General features: G+C 37.9%; 1 pseudogene; it reads left to right on the top strand.

Annotated features, from left to right (window-relative positions):
- The first annotated feature begins 7,680 nt into the window (after window positions 1-7,680).
- LOC126974626 (uncharacterized) lies at window positions 7,681-9,437 on the top strand (annotated as a pseudogene).
- The last annotated feature ends 11,839 nt before the right edge of the window (window positions 9,438-21,276 follow it).

Below are 21,276 nucleotides of genomic sequence, written 5' to 3'. Positions count from 1 at the left end.
CATAATAATCAGCAAGAAACGTTTCACTTAACACAAACAGCTATAATATATTACGTAATAAAAACGCGGTGTTCCTGGAATGCCTGTGCGACACAACCGCCTCGCTCGATAGTTATTCCCTAACTGACTGCTCAACGCTCACAAGGAGCCCGCTCTCCCCTGCACTCGCACCGCACGCTGACTACAACTTAGCTAAGGAATACCAAATCATCTCCGTACTCGCTTCACTTCAACAATCACTTCAAGGAACACTTCAATTCGATCTATAAACTAGTACACGTAATTAACATTCATCCATCTTCTTTAAATTTTTTTAACTGTGTAATTAATATACGAGAAGTAAATGTATTCCAAATTAAAACTTTTTGTCTTTATCTTACCTTTGTCACTACAGAATTACATGACAGGGAGAAGTTATTTTAAACTTTGAGTAACTTTACACTGCGTTTATTTAAAAGAAAGTAAAACATTACCCTTATAATACTCGCTTTAAATGTCAAAATTGCAATTGCCAGTTTTTTTTTGTAAGTGCAATACTTTTCGACAATACAAAACCACTTCAACATTTTCTTCTCTTTAATTGTCTCTACCCTTACTTATTTATGTATCTTTGTATCACACTTTAGTGAAAGAAAGACTTTAAATTAATTCCAAAAGTATTCTTATAATACTTGGATATAAAAGATGGATTTCCGTTTCTGCTTTTTAATGCCATGAATTTTTAAGAAGTAATTTCAAGAATAAGATTTTATTACCTTAAATATTTATTTATTACTTTGTTGTATGTATATGGTACCTCGATATAACCCTGATCAAAATGTTGATTATTTAATTTATGTTGAATTGAATATGATATAAATAGTCGAAAAACACTTCACATAGAATGAAAATAGTTTAATAAAAATATATAAAATTACTAGCTGACCCACCTGATACAAATTGAAAAAAAAAAAATAAAAAAAACTTGTGGACTATTAAAATAGATTTTGGCCGATCAGAGCTACCCGATATGCACACAACATTTCATACAATACGGTTCAGCAGACACGACAATTTTATATTTAAGATATCTTAAATAGATAATAATTTAAAACAATTGAAAGAAATTGCACTGGTTGAGAATAGAAAATATTTTCCAGTCAACTTAATACTTTTCGCACTTAAACTAATGGACACTTAGCCTTAAACGACACTGTTCACTAACTTTTATATTTTTATATGAAAATACATTTCTCAGCTACAACTTTTATTTGCTTTTTATAGTGCACACTTATCATGAATTATAATTCTCGTGAATTGTTAATTTTAATTTATAAATTTAAAGCGTAGAGTATGACAGTTCGGAAATTGATATGTTGCTCGACAGGAATATAATGTGCTGTTCAACAAACATTATTCATTTAATGTTATATTTTAGTTCTGCCGTATTTAAGTAAAATAAGGTTTGTTCATTTTAATTTATTTTGATTTTATAGACACTAATTATATAATTCTATTTTATCTATACTAATATTATAAAGCTGCAGTGTTTGTTTGTTTGTTTGAACGCGCTAATCTCTGATACTACTGGTCCGATTTGAATGATTCTTTCAGTGTTGGGTAGTCCATTTTTCGAGGAAGGCTATAGGCTATGATTTTTTTTTTAAATTAGGGATCCGTAATAAAATTGCTATTTTGTAACACAAGGTGTAAAATCGAAAACCTATTTTTGCGTGCGCTGCAAAAACTATTGACAATAGAACAAAATGATGTACAGGCTATAATATAGGCAATATTTTATTACTTATAAAACTATCGCGTGAATTATACTTTATATGGCAAAACAACGTTTGCCGGGTCAGCTAGTCGTATAATATAATTGTATTGTATTAGTTCTTATGTTGAATATTAAAATTAAAAAAAATATGAATAGCTATGTATTTGCATGTGGTGGTTGCCTGTAAGTGCAATAACACTTAGATTTAGACTTATGTAGAATATTTAATGTAATTAGAAAGTGATAATTGTGTTGGCGATGCTAATAAATCCTACTGATATTACAAATGCGAAAGTTTCTAAGAATGTCTGGACGTATGTTTGTTGCTCTTTAATTCAAAAACTACTGAATGGATTTTAATGAAACTTTACAATAATATAGCTTATACATCAGAATAACACACAGGCTATAATTTATTAAGCTATAGTGTGAGTTATCCAAAATAATACGATAAGTGTCAGTAAGTAGGAATAAATCTGCAATCTGCGAGGTAATCATGCGTGCGGCAAAAAATTGTAGGGGCTACAAATATTAATATTAAATAATGTATGATATAATTGCTTATCACACCAATATTATAATACGACTTTAAAAAACTACCAAAATTAATCTTTATAGATGCTTTCCATATCAACAAAGACTAATAATTGAAATCCTCTAAAAACAATTGAAAACTCATACGAAATCTCTCCGAATAGTTAATGAGATTTAGCAAGAATTAATGAAAGGATAACTTACTGTTAGAACGATCATTACGCATCAGGCATTCAAGCCTACAAACACGTTAATGAAGTTTCACCACATCTATTACTTTACATATTAAAATTGTTAGGGTGGTAGTTTCCACGCAATTTCCACGCCTCAGACCTTCAAACACAGCCATTAGAAGTCTTCATTCACGCGACACACGCTTCGTAATTACCGCTTAGTATTAGACAACATTACTGAGGGAGCTTTTGTATATTTTAATCTGTTATAGTTTATAACGGTTGGCAATGGGTCATTTACTTTGTTATATTTGTTCTGGCTAACATTATTAAAGAAATAGAAACTTTCGTAGATTACATATATACAGGAAGTAAAAAAAATATGTGCCTACCCCTTCGAAAAAACTGAGCTCAAATTATATAGACTTTAGTGGTTTAACCCGACTTATATTTTAACAGCAAAAAAACATGGTGTAAAGTTTTATCTGAGAAGAAACCAAGAATATGCAATATGTTTCCTATTTCGCTGACAAAACTGTCAATACAATGATAATTCTGAAGTTTGCCGAATATGAGGTAGCCTTGCAAATAAACGCGGGAAACATTACATCCTATTAAACAATCATAAGCAATGAAACTTTTAGAAGTGCTAATAACGAGAACTCGACTAATAAGGCTAGGTAATGTAGAACAGGAGCTTATTGTGTTTTTATTTTCAATCGCAGGTACAATATGGAATCAAATTCTGGGGACGCGCCGCGGACTATGTACGAGTTTGTCGCCTACAAAGACGAGCCGTTCGCATACTAGATGGTAAACCGTCGGACCAATGTGTAAGACTTTTCTTCGTGTTATTAAACATACTAACAACACCAAGCCTCCTAATACTACAGATAGGTTTATACGCCCGTGCCCACTTACACCGGTATAAGAAAAATACAGTCCCACAGCCTGGAATAAGCTTCCCGCACAATACACACTATGAGCCCTCGGGTTTATAATAAACTCCCGGACTATAATTCTTTAAATATATACTTTAAAGGTGGCTCATTGAGCGCTCGTTCTACTCATATATTGAGTATATGTTAAGTATGTATGACGTGTGATAGTATTTAAGATAAAAAACTTGAACTTGAACATGAACTTGAACTTTTTATTAATAATATTTTTAAATACAAGTAAAATTGTAGCAGTCGGAACCCATTCTAGAAAGTCAGCCATCTATTCAGTAGATTGGAGTAATCTGCAACGTAAAAGGTATGTGTTCTCAATCCACTAAACCTCCATTTCTAGACATACTACTTTTGAGAGGAGATTTTCTGACAGTCGTAAATCTCGCACGTGTGTCCCCTTCTTTATCACTAGGGATGGCAGACGGTTACAACGAATAGCGTCCGTGTAGTAATCTGTGTGTACTCGAAAATTGAAAACCATGACGTAGAAAATATATATATATGTCGCTGCAGCGATTATTCTTAAGTTTATTCAATTATAATGTTGGTTGTGTTGTACTTAAGATGATTACAGTTTTACATTAATTAATTAATGACTCCGAATATGATTAGTTATGAGTTTGAACTTAGATTAGTTTCAATCATTTTTAGTTAATAATTACTGATTTTAGAATATTGTTTGAATCCAAAATAAGTTGAATTTGCTTTGTAGTAATTATTTAAAAACGTCACTTGATTATTTTGTGGGTAGTTACCTAATTTAAAAGCATTGTGAATAACGGTCGACTGGCTGACACGCGAACGATAGCAAGGGTATAAAACCAGTTGTTTGAGTGCACGCAGCTCATATTGCGCCTCTCTCTCCCCAAGAGAAGGTCGCCTTCGATGTAGGCTTAGAGGGCACCTGCCCAAAGCCAACTGCAGGTGGTGTTTAGTGGGTAGGCACCTAGGTTTCCACGTGAGTCCCACATAACCAACGCAGACTTAGGCTGCGTTGGTATGCATGACTATTCACCACCTCCCTCCCGTCGTTATCCCGGAGGGTAGCCCATTCCCTTGCTTGGGCGCAAAAAAAAAATGCACGCAGCTCAGTTCGGTGCCAGCAGTCGGAGCGAGAACATTGTGAGTAACTTTAACTATTAACTTTATTCCTATGTACTTAGTTAAATTGTTATAGCTATTTACTTGTGTTTCTATACTGAATCTCTGTGCTATTACTGTGCTTTAAAAATATTATGTTATAGCTATTTACTTGTGTTTCTATACTGAACCTCTGTGTTATTACTTTGCTTTAAAAAGGATTACGAGATTGTTTGATAGCTAAATAAAAATGGTTATTTCTCTTGAATCGTTTCCTTTTCCTAATAGTCCTGTTAGAGCGTTACAAAACAGGTTCAGCAGTTGCATTAAATTATAAATAGGCTAAATGTAGGTATGTTACCTGCTCAGTAGGACAAATATAGTTATAGCAGAGCCAGTGACCAATAGGTCAGTGGTTCTGCGCTTTTTAAAAACTAATGGCCCTTCTTCCTTTCGACATCAGAAGTGGGATTCATATCTACCTCTTTGTCCGTTTTAATGTAATGTTTCAGGTTGTGTCTACCTACCTACCTACATCTATCAAGACCACGTGCGGCAATGGATGCGCATCACCGAGATCATTCTATGGAGCGGAGCGCGTCAGCGTGCGACGCGCCCGGGCAGCAACATGGCGGTAGCGGATCTACCATATCTGCCAACTGCCAATCGTTACCGCAACAACCAAAGGGCGGTAACGTGCCTCCTGATTTTTACTTACAACTGATTACAATGATGCAAACTGTTTTTGAAAAATTACTAAATCAACGTGATAAAATCAAAATTACTGATGAATTTCTGCCCTCATTCGATCCAGACGGTAATGTCGGCGTCCGTGAATGGTGTAGTCATATTTCCTCTGCAAAAACTAACTATGAGCTCAGTGATTATGATATACGCATGAAGGTGACTAGCTTATTGAAAGGCCGGGCCAAGATGTGGGCTGATGATTGGCTGGTTACAACGTCCACGTGGGACGAGCTGTGCCAAAATATCATAACCACGTTTGAACCAGAGAATCGATACTCAAGGGACATAGTAAAGTTTAGGGAACACCAATATCATTTTATTTTATTTTTATTTTATTTGGGACACAAAACAATTACACACTAGATGATTACATTAGAGGAAGAAATAACATAAATAGTACTGAGTGCATAACCAACGACAGTGTCCACGGGTTACTATTTAAGTGTTAGGTAACAAGAAAGAAAAGTAGTTATTACAAACAGATGTTGCTTACAATATTATTATGATGTTACATATAAGTCTCCAATGAGAATATTTAATTTCATAACAATGAGATTTAAGTTTAAATTTAATTAAATAACATTAATTAAGTTGATGCTGTTTCAATGTGCTATTAATTGCTGATTTGAATTGTCGTTCCGATATACCTAATATGTCAATATCTGAAAAGATTTCATTGTATGTGCTAAATAGGCGTTGCAGAGGCGCGCGTTTGCCGGAGTTGGTTCGAATTGGGCTAACTGCAAAAAGGGGACGCTTACGTACACTGCGCTGACATACAACTCTTGGAACCTGGAAGTTTAGATTGTGTACTAAATCACTGCAGTCATATTTGTTGTTACATAATCCATATAATGTTTTAGCCCCAAGAAGTTTCCTTCTGATCTTTAGGGTCTGTAAATTATATTTCATTCCACCAAAGACATTGCCGAGTTTTTATCTCAATCGTGGATTTTGTGGAGACGTGTTACTAGAGATAAACTTGACGACGGTGACGCAGTAGAGGCGGTTATAGGAACTGTTAGTGACGAACGCCTTCGAATTGAACTCATGAATGCCAGAGCCATCTCAGTGCCAGAATTAATCTCCGTTGCCTCGTCTATTCGTGTTAAGCGTTCTAGCTCCCAGAATCTCAATCAACCCCATCCAAACGGTCAAAATTTGCTATTGATAATCGAAACACTCCATAATGTAACTTTTGTAAAAGATCTGGGCATACGTACCGCGATTGTCGTAGTAAAAATACACCAGTAACTTCAGAAAAACGTATCACTGATAAAACCTCTAGTACGTCAACATCCTTACCTAAAATAAAAAGCGAAAATAGAATCTGCTCTTTCTGTTCAAAATCTGGTCACACCTTTGACTCTTGTTTCCGCCGCGAGAAAGAAATAACCTCCAATATAAATTCCGTTACAAATAATACAAAGATGTTAAATACTATGCGTATGCGGGTAGGTGATATAGTTATTGATACGGTTTTCGATAGTGGCGCGGAGTGCTCTGTTATATGTGAATCTATTGCAAATAAGTAACCCGGTAAACGACGACATGTAGTTAACTATTTACGTGGGATAGGACCATTTCCCGTGATTTCCATGAGCATATTGACCACCATATGTACCATAGATAACATTAATGTAGAGATTGATTTCCGCGTCTTAGCTGACTATGAAATGTCATCGCTTGTGTTAATAGGTGCAAACCTTTTGCGTGAAACCGGTTTAACTGTAATTATAACCCAATATAAAGCCACTTTATGCTCACACCCCCGCGTTATGCACATGCGATCCACAACTGGATTATTTGACCAAATATCATGATTTAAGTAATCAGTTTGAAATTGAACAATTACTAACTTTAAATAAGTACTCCAATATTTTTAATCGCGGTTTTTCACGAACTCGTGTTAATACAGGCCAATTAGAGATTCGTTTGAAAAATCCCAACAAATTCGTGGAACGGCCCTATAGGCTAAGCCCAGTCGAGCGTGAAAAAGTCAAGGTCATTGTCAAAGAATTAATTGATAATGACATTGTTCAAGAAAGCAAATCTCCATATTCGAGTCCAATTATTTTGGTCAAAACAGTGTTGCACAGGTATATATTGATGACGTCATCAGTAAATGCCGCGATTTTACGTCTGGTCTTACGTACCTAGAAAGAATTTTCATAGCATTACGTGAGTCGGGATTTTCGGTCAATATTGATAAATGTATTTTCTTTAAACGGTCGATAGAATACTTAGGTAACGTGATAGAGGATGGTCAGGTTCGTCCTAGCCCCAAAAAAGTAGAGGCATTACTAAAATCTCCCGTGCCATCTAACGTTAAACAAGTACGTCAATTTAACGGTCTCGCGGGATATTTTCGTCGTTTTATACCAGATTTCGCACGAACTATGTCACCCCTATACGAACTTACTAAGCAAGGCGCTAAATGGCAATGGACTCATGTTCATGAGAATGCACGTCAGAAGGTTATTCGTCACCTGACTTCCTCACCGGTCCTAACAATATTTCAAGAGGGGAAACCTATAGAGTTATTTACTGATGCCAGTAGTCTTGGCTTTGGAGCTATACTCGTTCAAATTATTCACGGACGGCAGCACGTAGTGGCCTACTTTAGTATGCGAACAACAGACATTGAAAGTAGATACCACTCTTATGAGCTTGAGACTCTAGCCGTAGTCCGCGCAATCAAACATTTTCGTCATTTTCTTTATGGTGGTCAGTTTAAAGTAATTACAGATTGTAATGCGCTTAAAGCTTCGAAGCACAAAAAGGATTTATTACCTTCATCATTCATCGATGGTGGGCTTATCTCCAAAATTTTGAATTCGACATCGAATACAGGAAGGGCGAGCGGATGCAGTCTGCAGATTATCTGAGTAGAAATCCGGATTCACTGACAGTCAACGTCTTGACCAACAATATGGATAAACGTCGAACAACGACGTGACAGCTAGTTGCGACCTATCATAGATTATCGCCATTATGCAGAGATAATGGCGATATTGTTCCTGGGTACCACCTTGAGGGTAATGTCCTTAAATTTGAGAGACGAGACGATGAGCATGGCTTACAAAAACTTATCGTTGTACCAAAGTCTTTTCAGTGGAGTCTTATCAATACTTTTCATAGCGCCCTGAAACATCCCGGCTGGGAAAAGACTCATGAAAACTAGGAGAAACCTATTATTTTGATAAAATGAGAACTACTGTCCGCGATTTCGTAGACAACTGTGTGATATGTAGAACACAAAGCAAACTCCTGGAGCGACGCAAGTACAGTTGCATCCCATCACCAAACCAGTAATTCCATTCGAAGTTATACACATGGATGTTACAGGGAAATTAGGAACTTCAGAAGAACAAGAGTATGTCGTGGTTACAGGAGACGCTTACACCAAGTATGTGTTACTACGTCATACCATTGACAAAAGTCAACCCAGCACTCTCGCGGCCCTGAAACAAGTAATCCACCTATTTGGAGCTCCCAGGCAAGTGATTGTCGATGGTGGCCGCGAGTTTCTAGGGGAATACAAAAGCTACTGTGATATGTTTAATATAGAAATACATTCTATTGCACCTGGTGTTAGTAGAGCTAACGGACAAGTAGAGTGGGTAATGGCAACGCTAAAAAAAGTCTTGTCATGATTAAAAACTACGAGACCTCAAACTGGCATACAGCGCTTGAAAGTCTTCAGCTAGCTCTAAACTGCACTGTCCACAGAACCACAGGTGCAGCCCCACTGACGCTGCTGACTCGACGTCAACATTGCGTTCCCCCGGAGCTACTGAGCTTGGTTAATTTAGATAATGAAGTAATTGACATCGAAGCACTCGATCGCCTTGTCCAACAAAGGATGACACAAGTATCTGCCAAAGATAAAGCCAGGTTTGACAGGGGACGAGCTAAAATTCACAATTTATAAAAAACAGCCCCAGAAACCAGTCCTCTCTTGGCCTTAAATTTAGTGTTCCTTACGAAGTTCACAGGGTTCTAGACAACGACCGCTACCTTGTAAAGAAGGTAGTGGGACACCATGGCCGACCTCGCAAGGTCGCACACGACCAACTGCGGCGCGCCCCACAGCCTGGCGGCAGCGTCCAGGCGGCCGTGTCTCCACCAGACGATCAACAAGCCGGGCCACCCAGCGCCGGACCTGCCTTACAATCTGAAGATGAACCCTAGCTGACTAAAATAGTGAGCACCTTCTATAATGATTCCAATAAAACATTAAAAATAACACAAAAAAAAAATAATGCTATTGGCGCGTGGAGTAGCCCAATAAGCAATCAATAATAATAATAATTAAAATGCTGTTGGCGCGTGGAGTAGTCCAAAAAGCAACCAATAAAACAAAATACATAATGCTATTGGCGCGTGGAGTAGCCCAATAAGCAATCAATAATCCTATCCTGAAAGAATTATGATCCCCTGTGTACCACGGCGTACAGAATCGCCCAGAGCACAGCATCGACCTACCCCATTATTCCTAATTAGAGCCTCTGTTATATACAGCATCGACCTTTCATCTACCTATCCTTCCCTACAAATCGATTTGCTAACTGTTGTCATGTGGAATGAGCAGTTGAGATTACACAGCTGTTAAAATAAACGCGCTGTTTTCATGAGTGGTAAATAGTATGTGTGCAATTATTCTTGCAATATCTGTCTGTAAACATGTGGAATGTTTATAGTAAATGAGAACAACGTATAATCAATCCAATAGGCCTGCATGTACTGTGGAAGTACATAGGCACGCATCGCGCATCAGTATGGCCGTGTCGCCGCAGCGATTATTCTTAAGTTTATTCAATTATAATGTTGGTTGTGTTGTACTTAAGATGATTACAGTTTTACATTAATTAATTAATGACTCCGAATATGATTAGTTATGAGTTTGAACTTAGAATTACTGATTTTAGAATATTGTTTGAATCCAAAATAAGTTGAATTTGCAATGTAGTAATTATTTAAAAACGTCACTGGATTATTTTGTGGGTAGTTACCTAATTTAAAAGCATTGTGAATAACGGTCGACTGGCTGACATGCGAACGATAGCAAGGGTATAAAACCAGTTGTTTGAGTGCGCGCAGATTTGCAACCTTACTGCTATTCACTCGTTCTCGCTGTCAACCTTGCTCTCTGAGTCGCTTTATTTTTAAAGCTACCCTCAGAAAGCGCCGCGCCATCATCCTTGGTGCAAGGAAGCCGTCACCAGCTCCGATCTCCGGCTACGTAGCTGCCCTCCAGGCTCAGTACCTACTTCCCGGCTTCCCACCAGCGGGATCCCCCGGAGAACGGCACAACTGCAGGGAGGGATGTGCTGCTAGCCTTGAGCAGTGAAGTACGGTCCCAGCTCCACCGACGTTGGAGCCCGACGCCATGTCTTCGAAGAAGTCAAAGAAAAAGAAGCCGTCCGTCGTGCGACCACAATCGCCGATGGACACGACGCCTATCGCTTCCACGCCGCACATCAGCGCAGAACCGCCGGGAGCGCCCGCCGCGTCTAAAACACGCGTTGCGCCCAGCAAGACGCCACAGCAGACCCGCGATGACACGACAGTCGAGACCATCCAGTGCGCCCCCCTGAAGCCCAAGACCGAATCCCTAGCACACAACATTATGTTGTGTAGCCAGAGCATGCTCAACTTCACAGTTGCGCACTTTGGTCTGGGGATCGAGGTCGCGGGTGTTAAGGCGGAATACGCGCGTCTGGTCACGACCGCCTGCCACGCGGTTGAAAAGAAGCTCTCTCCAAACTATCATTCTATTAGTGTGGAGAGCATCCTCGAGGAGATGCAGATCTACAGCGCACCTCCATCTACCTGCAGCCAGCGCTCATCAACAGATGAGCACACCCGTATACGGACGAGCACACTCCAGATGCCGCCACAGAACGCATCCCCAACTGCGAGCTTCGCCGAAATTGTATCGTCTCCCGGCCGCCAAATGAGAACGCAGACTGCCCCCACGGCCACTACCGGCCCCACGGCCGCCGCTACCACCCGCAAGGGAAGAATGCCGCCGCTGGTGGTTGAAGAAATGCCCAACTGGATCCAACACTTCAAGATTCTGCACGAAAAGTTGGGTCGGGCCCCAAATGCCCGCCCTTTCGGCAAAGGGGTCCGCTTCATGCCAGCGGACGAAGCAGAGTACAGAGTGGTACAACAGTAACTCTCAAGTCAAGAGGAAACCACGAAGCTCCCCTGGTTCAGTTACTCATTGCCGGCAGATCGCAGACTTAAGTTAGCGATTCGGGGCCTGCCGGTCGATACTGAACCAGCAGAAATTGAAGATGCTTTGCGCTCACGGGGATACAGTCCCGAGTACTGCCAACGAGTGCAAGCAAGAAGAGGCCGGCCAGGATGTATATATTTTATAATCCTGAAGAGATCTCCTGGAATTACCCCCGCCATATATGAGATAACTGAACTACTCAACATGGCGGGCATTAAGATAGAACCAGCACAGTGCCACCGTTGTCAGGGCTTCCGACACTCGTCGCACGGCTGCCATCGGCAGCTGGCCTGCGTACGATGTGGCGGACCGCACCCAGCCAGAGACTGCAGCCGCCCACTGCCGGAGCCGACCACCCGCGTTAACTGCGGTGGTCCCCACCCGGCAAGCAACACAAGCTGCCGGGTCTACAAAGAAGAGGCTCGCAACAAAAGGGCAAGCACGGTAACGCGCAACGGCTCAAGAAAACCGTTTGCCTCCCCCACGCCGCCCCCTCCGAAAGATGTGGAGCAAGAACCAGAAGCCACGCACAACAACCAAGAATTGCTGTACACTGAGAGCAGCCACCCGAAGAGGTATGACGCCGCTCACCTGCCGCCCCTCCTACAAGCTGAGGAAAATGAAACTACCCGCAGTGAGTTTTTTGAAAATACCTACAATAATGAAGATACCCACAATTACTGTGAAGAGTTGTTGCGCCCAGAAAGCAACCATCCAGAGCGACCTCCACGATCAGAAGACGTTGCGGCAGACGACTCCATACCCATGGCTTCGGGAAATCAAGCCCTGCCTCGAGAGGCCAAAGGAAAAAAGAAAATCAAGAGTGGATTCACAATGCAAAAACTGGTGGATGAACTAAGTGATGGGGCATTAGAAAGTTTGGGCATCCTCATAGAAGGACTCAAACTAGAATACTTAGTCCCGGAAGCCTTGAAGCCAAGAATCCTCGCCAACCAGTCGATCACCCCGTGTATCCTTCCAACGGGGTTCGATCGCTCGGGACAAGCGGGGGCGCCCACCAAGGAGCGTAATGAAGACAAAAATGTTGAAAAACGGAAGGAAAAACGTCATGGGGGACGCAAGAACCCCACCCCAACGTCCTGGACATAGTCATGTCCAGCGCTGATTCCTGATGCAGGAGGCTATCGCCTCGATCATCATCCCCCACGCGCCCTTCGGGCGCGCGTGAGATGACACCACATGTAGCGACCACAACCACATTCCAAGAAGTCTCCAAATATAATCAAATGACTCTCCCAACGTCTTGGGAGAAGAAGTGCCAGGGTATAGGGCCCCGCCCTGACACCCTCCTTCCGCCCTCACACAGGGGGTGAGAAGAAAACTCGACGCGCGCAGCTCAGTTCGGTGCCAGCAGTCGGAGCGAGAACATTGTGAGTAACTTTAACTATTAACTTTATTCCTATGTACTTAGTTAAATTGTTATAACTATTTACTTGTGTTTCTATACTGAATCTCTGTGCTATTACTGTGCTTTAAAAATATTATGTTATAGCTATTTACTTGTGTTTCTATACTGAACCTCTGTGTTTTTACTTTGCTTTAAAAAAAAGGATTACGAGATTGTTTGATAGCTAAATAAAAATGGTTATTTCTCTTGAATCGTTTCCTTTTTCTAATAGTCCTGTTAGAGCGTTACAAAACAGGTTCAGCAGTTGCATTAAATTATAAATAGGCTAAATGTAGGTATGTTACCTGCTCAGTAGGACAAATATAGTTATAGCAGAGCCAGTGACCAATAGGTCAGTGGTTCTGCGCTTTTTAAAAACTAATGGCCCTTCTTCCTTTCGAGATATATATACTACATCCTAAAAGTGGAGTTTTGCAATTGGACCATAATAATGAATATAGTGGCACTCAAAATAAAAAAATATGTGATGCAGATTATTTATATGTATATGAATCATAACTATCTTATAATCTCTATTAAAAGTCCCTAGAATTATTTGTGATGTTTTTAAAAAGATACATTGCACTTCTTGGATTAATACACAAATAAAATTTGAGAACAAAATTTTATGAATGGCTATGGCTATCCTGTAGATAAAGCCACAATTTGAGAGTTGAACAAATCATGCAAGATTTTATGACGATACGTCACTCGAACGGTTAGCTAAGTTGGAAGAGCACTCGCATGGAACGCGAGGGGTCGTGGGTTCGCGTCCCGCATCGTAAAAAAATTTTATTATCAAATTTTATTTGTGCCTCTAGAATTATTAAGAAACAAAAATCAGAAATGTATTTCGCCGCAACCGTAATAACGTTGTTAAAGGCATAAAAGGCATTAAATTTATTTTCTCAAAATTGATTCCTTTAGAATTCTTTTTGATGTCATTTCTAATAATAAGAGAGAAGAAAATACACAAGAAACTCTCCCAGCATTCTTTTTTTGCGCTCTTTTCAATAAATATATACAATATTGTACAGTCATATCTATCGCTATAAAATAATCACAATCTAGTCCCAGGCTGTCTGATAATTTAGATATTCAGCAGTGGAGTAATAGGATTTACGACAGAGCCATTTTTTTATAAAACATTTAAATTTATTTATAGATAATGCTTGAACTGAATTGTCTTCAAAACAACCTGAAAATAGTGAACACAATGTTTAAGAAACCACATAAGCTACGATGGACATGGAGATCACCTGATAATACAGTTAAAAATGAGATAGATTTCATTGCCACAAACAAGCCGCAAACTATACTAAACTGCAATGTCATCAGTAACTTAAAACATCCAAGTGACCACCGCTTAGTAAGGATTACTACCTAACATAAATGTTAGAAAGCAGTCAAGATGTAAATTCAATACTAAACTTTCAAACAACTTTGACTGCAAAAACTACAGCTTACATCTTTCTTAATTCGAAGACACAGAGAGTACTTCAGTACAAACTTACTACGACAGTATTGAAAAAATGATTCTAGAGAGTGTGAAAATTACTTCACGCCCACAGAAAGTGCGAGATAGAAGGGAGGAAATAATGACACAAGAGGTAATGGAACTATATGAACGAAAACATAAATTAAGGGAAAAAGAAAACAAAACAAAAGAAGAAAAACATGAACTAAGTAAAATACATAGAAGAATTAAAAAGAAAATAGAGAGAAATAGAAAAAAATATAGATGTGGCATTATAGAAAATTATTTGAAAAAAACAGGAGCAGTCAAGAAGGCAAAAAAGCATTTAAGTAATAACAAACAACTGATGAATCAATTACGGGCAGAAACAGGAGCAGTAGTCACAAATAGGAAAGAATTAGTACAAGTTGCGACAGATTTCTTTAAAAAACTATACATGCCGACAGAATCTCCTGAGGAATATTTCGAATTGAAGCAAAATATATGCGAAGAAATTCCATTGTTCCTCGAAAGTGAAGTAGAAATGTCAATAAAAACGATAAAACTGGATAAAAGCCCCGGACCAGATGGAATTACTAACGAGATGATCACTGCTGGAAAAGATACACTGATTAGGCCATTAACTAAGCTATTTAATCTTATTTTAATAACGAAAAAGATACCAAAACAATGGACAAGCACGGATATAGTACTAGTATTCAAAAAAGGCAATTCAAAAGACATCTCCAATTATAGACCCATCAGCCTCAGTTCGTGTATATACAAATTATTCTCGAAAACAATATTAAGACGATTAACTAAAATATTTGACGAAAATCAGTCAGTGGAGCAGGCGGGATTTCTACAAAGTTTTTCGACATTAGACCATATCAACACAGTGAAAATTATCATAGAGAAATACTGTGAATACAAATTCCAACTATACATATGCTTCATAGATTACAGCAAAAGTTTTGACTCAATCTCTCATAACTCAATTTGGAAAGCTCTGTCCATGCAAGGCATAAATACAAATTACATTGACATAGTCAAAGAGATATATGAAAAAAGTACTTCCAAAATTAAATTAGATACTCCAGGACCATCATTCAAAATAGGAAGAGGAGTAAAACAAGGAGACCCGCTATCACTGTAGCTTTTTACGTCTGTTTTAGAGGAAGTCTTCAGACCACTAAACTGGGAAGATAAAGGGCTCCAACTTCACGGCAAAGTTCTCTCACACCTCAGGTTTGCAGATGATATTGTATTATTCTCAGAAGATGCAATAGAAATGCAATTTATGATAAACTCACTCTGCCAAGAAAGTAAGAAAGTGGGCCTCGAAATAAATCAAGACAAGACAAAAATAATGACAAAATTTATTGAATATGTTGACGATTAAATTTACCTAGGGCATGTAATATCCTTCAAATCCTGCAATGAGAAAGAAATAGAACGTAGAACTAAAAGCACTTGGAATAAATACTGGTCGATAAAGGAAATTTTCTGACCTGTTTAATGCCATGCCTCACTTACGCTTGTCAGACATGGCCTCTAACCTATAGAAACTTAGAAAAAATTAAAGTTTGTCAGAGAGGAATTGAGAGAAGCTATATGGGGCTAAGAATAAGAGACAAAATTAAAAATGTCACAATAAGAAATAAAACAAAATAAAAAAATGTAGCCTTATCTGTTCTACGTTTAAAATGGAAATGGGCTGGACATATACAAAAAACAAAAGTCGAAAGATGGTCCAAAGTAGTAACGAATTGGTACCCTATAAATAGGAAACGAAATCGAGGCAGGCCTAATAAGAAATGGAGCGATGACATAGTAGAAACAGCAGGAAAGATTTTTACGTCGGACAAGAATTGCAAGAGACAGGAACAAGTGGAAATCAATGGAGGAGGCTTTTACCGCCAAAAGGCGGTCCTTATGTCGAAATTAATATCTAATTATACTAACAAAATTAATATTTATATTTAAAATAGTGAATACTAACACATACTAACAAATACAATTTATAAGTAAATATCTTAATGTATAGATGTAAGGAAATAAAGCTATAAATAAAAATAAAATAAAAAAAATGCCTGAACAGTGGCTGGGACTTTATTGTAGAAGTGTATACATTTACCCTTAAAGCTATTATGTATCTTATGAAGCCTACTAGAATTAGTTACAAGCAATCCCTTATTTCTAGTGTTATAATAATGAAAATCACTATTAAGAGCAAAAAGGTGACGATTTTTGTGAACGTATATTAACTTTTCATAAATGTACTGACAATGTTAATTTTTTTATGAAAATAAGGGACGAGACGAGCAGGACGTTGAGTTGATGGTAATTGATACGCCCTGCCCATTACAATGCAGTGCCGCTCAGGATTCTTGAAAAACACAAAAACTCTGAGCGGCAATACAATTGCGCTCGTCACCTTGAGGCATTTTCATTAGCTACGGCGCCCTTCAGACCAAAACACAAGAAATCTTACACATTGCTGCTTTAAGGCAGAAATAGGCGCCGTTGTGGTACCCATAATCTAGCCGAAATCCTATGCAAATGAGCCCTCCCACTTTTTTATATATATGTAAGATAACCAATGCGAAAGAAAATGAAAAGATACAAAAAAACAGAGAAGTAAAATGTTTTACGTCTTATTGCAACCCACTTAGATTTTATATAAATGTAGAAGTAAAGTTACAAATTTGTTAAATTCGTACAATAATTTAACTCGACATACCGCTTACAAGTTTCGAAAGGACTTATTGCGGTTCAGACCTTCTTGACCGTATTTATCGTGAAGAATTTATAGGCCTGTGTCCCACGAGTACTCTATGTTATTGAGGAAACCAGGATATGCAATTTCGAGGAAAATGTCGAAATACTTTTTCGAGGGACGAGTAAAAGGGATATATATGGCGTATGCTCGTACCCACGATACATAAAGATAACGCTATCCTTTTATATATAATAAACAGTGTTGTGTGTGTTTGAATATAATCTTTTGTTCTTGTTAAAACCTGTTTTGGTTGTTGCAGGTAAACTTGTTTTTTAGTGACGTTTTAGTATCTTACCTAGTTAATAACTGGGGCACCAGATAACAATATATCAATGTAATATATATTAAATATACATACACAAATACAGTCTAGGTGATAAGAGCAAATGATTCACACGTATGATCACACTAAAAGTAATAAACAACGATAATAGATGTCGCATCCTTAAATCTAAAGTGTTATCTAAAAAGTATGCTTAATAACAATGTAAGCACACTTGTTTCCTTAGTCGTGTGTCAACTGTCACGGTCCGGATCAAACCACAACGATTAAATGTCTTATATTACTGCTTATTGACTAATAATATTTTAAATAGTTGGAATAAATGTGGCAATATAGAAAGCAAAGCTTATTATAGTGTATGTTTGTGGCAATGTTACTGTATTTAACATTAGGTTTTTGCGTAAAAGTCTTCCTGAACACGTGCTCTGCAAGGGTCACGAAACGTCGGAATAATAATTTATTAATAAAAACGTAACTTCTACCCGAAAACTTATGTAAAAAAAGTAACAATAACACGCTCGTTAACATTTTTAAAAGTATTTCATTTGAACATTAAAATAACTTAATGATGTAATTGTATTCAAGTAATGACTATGATATAAATATGATATATATTATATTTTATCGCAAAAGCTAGACCAATAATGTCACAAATTCAACAATAAATCAATAAAAGTCAATGTCAAAGTTCTGAAAGAACCTCCTTTGATTTTTCAATTTGCTTTTCCGATAAAGCTGGGCTTGACTTAGCTTTGAACATCAAATCAAACACATGAGAGAAACTATATTTTTTCTCATCACGAGTATCAATAATGCAAATAGTTATTTACTTTATTTTGTTTGTAGATAAACTGTAGACATTTTTCAATATTATAAATGCGGAATTGAATTAATCAAAAACTAGAGATCTATACGAAAAGTAATAATGACACACACCATACACACGCACACATCCTCACACATCCTCACACATATTATACAGGTAATATTTATTCTTTTGTTATGTTATATTTTTATAGACTTAATTTGTGATCCCTAGTTTTGGTACTGTTATTATTAATTGATATGGAAGAGCGTGGCCTTCTGGCACAGGTGACCCTCACTTAATAGAAGGTCACATCCACTATATTATATTTGTACCATTTTTGTTTCTGAAATAAATATTTATTTTATTTTTTATTTTTTTCATTTTGAATTAATATTTAAGTTAACAAGAGTACAAAAAAGGACAAAACAACTCTCTGTTTTCGCCCGCAATTTTAGTATTCCCGAGGGTGCGCGATGGAGACAGAGGCTTATCATAATGATAATATAATTGTGGCACTATATAGCTTTACATTCTTATAGAAACCCAGAGACAGGCAAGTTAATTTCCTCTTGATATTTCGCCAAATATTGAAACTAAACGTAAAATTCATAAGTCTAGAAATCTTATAAAAGTGTATAAAGTATACATACTCCACTTTAGTTGAGCTTCGGATTATGAATTAAATAAATAATTTGGAGAACTTTACTAGTTTGGCTAAGTTTTTTAATTAGTCTTATATAAAAATAACGTAAAACTCGTTCAGATAAAGCTGGCTATCGCTGAACTCTTCGGCAACTCAACATCTTCTTAGGATGCTAATTGGTTTAAGTAGAATTTTTCGTTGCCTTGCCCGTTCGGTTGGGGTTTCAGCGTGGGCTGATTCTTGATGGAGAATACGTATAGCGCCAACCTCTTGCCACAATACACCTAACGCTATACGCTGTATAAAGCGCATGTCCAGCCACATATGGAGTATTGCTGTCATCTCTGGTCTGGCGCACCCCAGTATCAGCTCCATCCATTTGACCGCGTGCAACGCAGAGCAGCTCGAGTTGTCGGGGACCCAGTGCTCTGTGAACGGCTGGATCAATTGGCGTTGCGTAGAGACGTCGCTTCATTGTGTGTCTTCTACAGCATCTACCACGGCAAGTGTTCCGAAGAGCTGTTTTACCTGTTTCCTGCCACCGAATTCCACAAATTAGGATATCATAACCACCATCTGGATGTGTGGCGTTTCTCCACGGTGCGGTTTTCAAAGAGCTTTATTTCACGTACTACAAAGCTGAGGAATGAGCTTCCTTGCGCGCTTGAGCAAAAATAGCGCATAAACCTTTCGTAAAGGCCGGCAACACTCCAGTGATAACTCGAGTGTTGCAAAATTTTGTGGCGGTGATCACTTAACACCAGGTGACCCGTACGCTGGTTTGTCCTCATACATCAGTACCGCAACTCAGCGGTCTCCTTGATGTTATACTTTCGTCTGGGTGTACATGTCTACGTTCGGTACATACAAAAAGTAATATTACGGATTGTAATTTAATTCGGACGGCAACTAGTCTCGGCGTCGCGCAGCGTGGCACTCGATTGTTCTTCTTCTTGTCTTCTTAAGATTACTTAGCGACTGCGTAAGTCACGTGTTCGTGTGCGTGCGTAGATTCGGGTGCACTAGTATGAAATTAAATTACTGTTCTGTTGCCTTTAGGTACTTTCTGCACAGACTAACAAATTTTAGCAGAAATAATAATAAAAAAAAAATCTTTATTAGTTTTAACAAATTCTCCATAATAAATGGTGGCAAGAACCTCCTTTTAAGCATATAAAGAATGCTTGTGCCAGGAGGCTCCGCTCTTTCTTAGCCTTAAAATAACATGCTTAGAGAACTTAATAATATTTTAAATGTGCGTGTGTGTGTGTGTGTTAGTGTGTGTTTGTGTGTGAGTGTGTGTAAATAATAATTAAGATAACACATAACATTTAGATAGCCAGTAGAAGGCTCCTTTGCATAGGATGTCGGCTAGAGTTTGGGTGATGCAGTAATGTGTAAGCATTACTGTGTTTCGGTCTGAAGGGTGCCGTAGGTAGTGTAATTACTGGGCAAATGAGTATTAACATCTTATATCTGAAGGTGACGAGCGAAATTGTAGTGCCGCTTTGTTTTTAGGTTTTTCAAGAATCCTGAAAGGCACTGCATTGTAATGGGCAGGGCGTATCTATTACCATCAGTTGAACGTCCTGCTCGTCTCGTCTCGTATTGGAATAAAAAAAAGATAGTTACAGATTTCCGCGAAATAACTTCTAATTCAATAATTTTGTCTGTGAAATTTAGCTTAACTCTTGACTATACTCTAAAAATTATACGAATTGAATACCTTTACAAAGGCACATGATAAGGGTCCATCATAGATTATTGGACCCTTGTTGGCAAGAAATATCCGCTTCATAAAAATGTGCTTAGTCATTTAAGTCGATGCCTTTTCATGCTTACTTCAAAGAAATCTTTGTACGAGAAGTGGATATACCGTTTTGTACTTTATATTGATAAATTGCCGCTATAAGAAGTGTTTTATAATAATACTACTGAATTTATTGAAACACATTGAAGCTCATAATATTATATATATCAAAACAATAAAGCTATATCGTATGTGATCTCATTCTCAAAATGACTATCGTCCGTTTCCAATATTCAGTCTATCTCTTACTTGAGATAAAAATCGTAACTATCTTTGACTTTTCTGTCCCAATAAACTTATCGACGGTAACTCATCTTATCCTCATTGTTATATCTTTATTATATAACTCATTATTATATCTTTATATAATGTATTAGGATATCATTACTTTTATATAATGTATTAGAATATTACAACTTATTTGTTTCGTAATGTATACTGGGTAATTTTGCCTTTAATAAAAACTTATTATTATTGCATAGGATGCCAGCTGTATGTCAATGGGACGACGTATAGCTTACCAGCGATAGAAAGTTTGTATGGAAATTGCAATTCACGCGTCCCAATATAAGGCGATAAGAATGATTTATTGGGAC

This window comes from Leptidea sinapis, chromosome 33 (assembly GCF_905404315.1).
Source record: "Leptidea sinapis chromosome 33, ilLepSina1.1, whole genome shotgun sequence".
In the NCBI taxonomy this organism is placed as follows: domain Eukaryota; kingdom Metazoa; phylum Arthropoda; class Insecta; order Lepidoptera; family Pieridae; genus Leptidea; species Leptidea sinapis.
The sequence above is the reverse complement of the archived record's forward strand: the minus strand, read 5'-3'. Positions and strand labels throughout refer to the sequence as shown.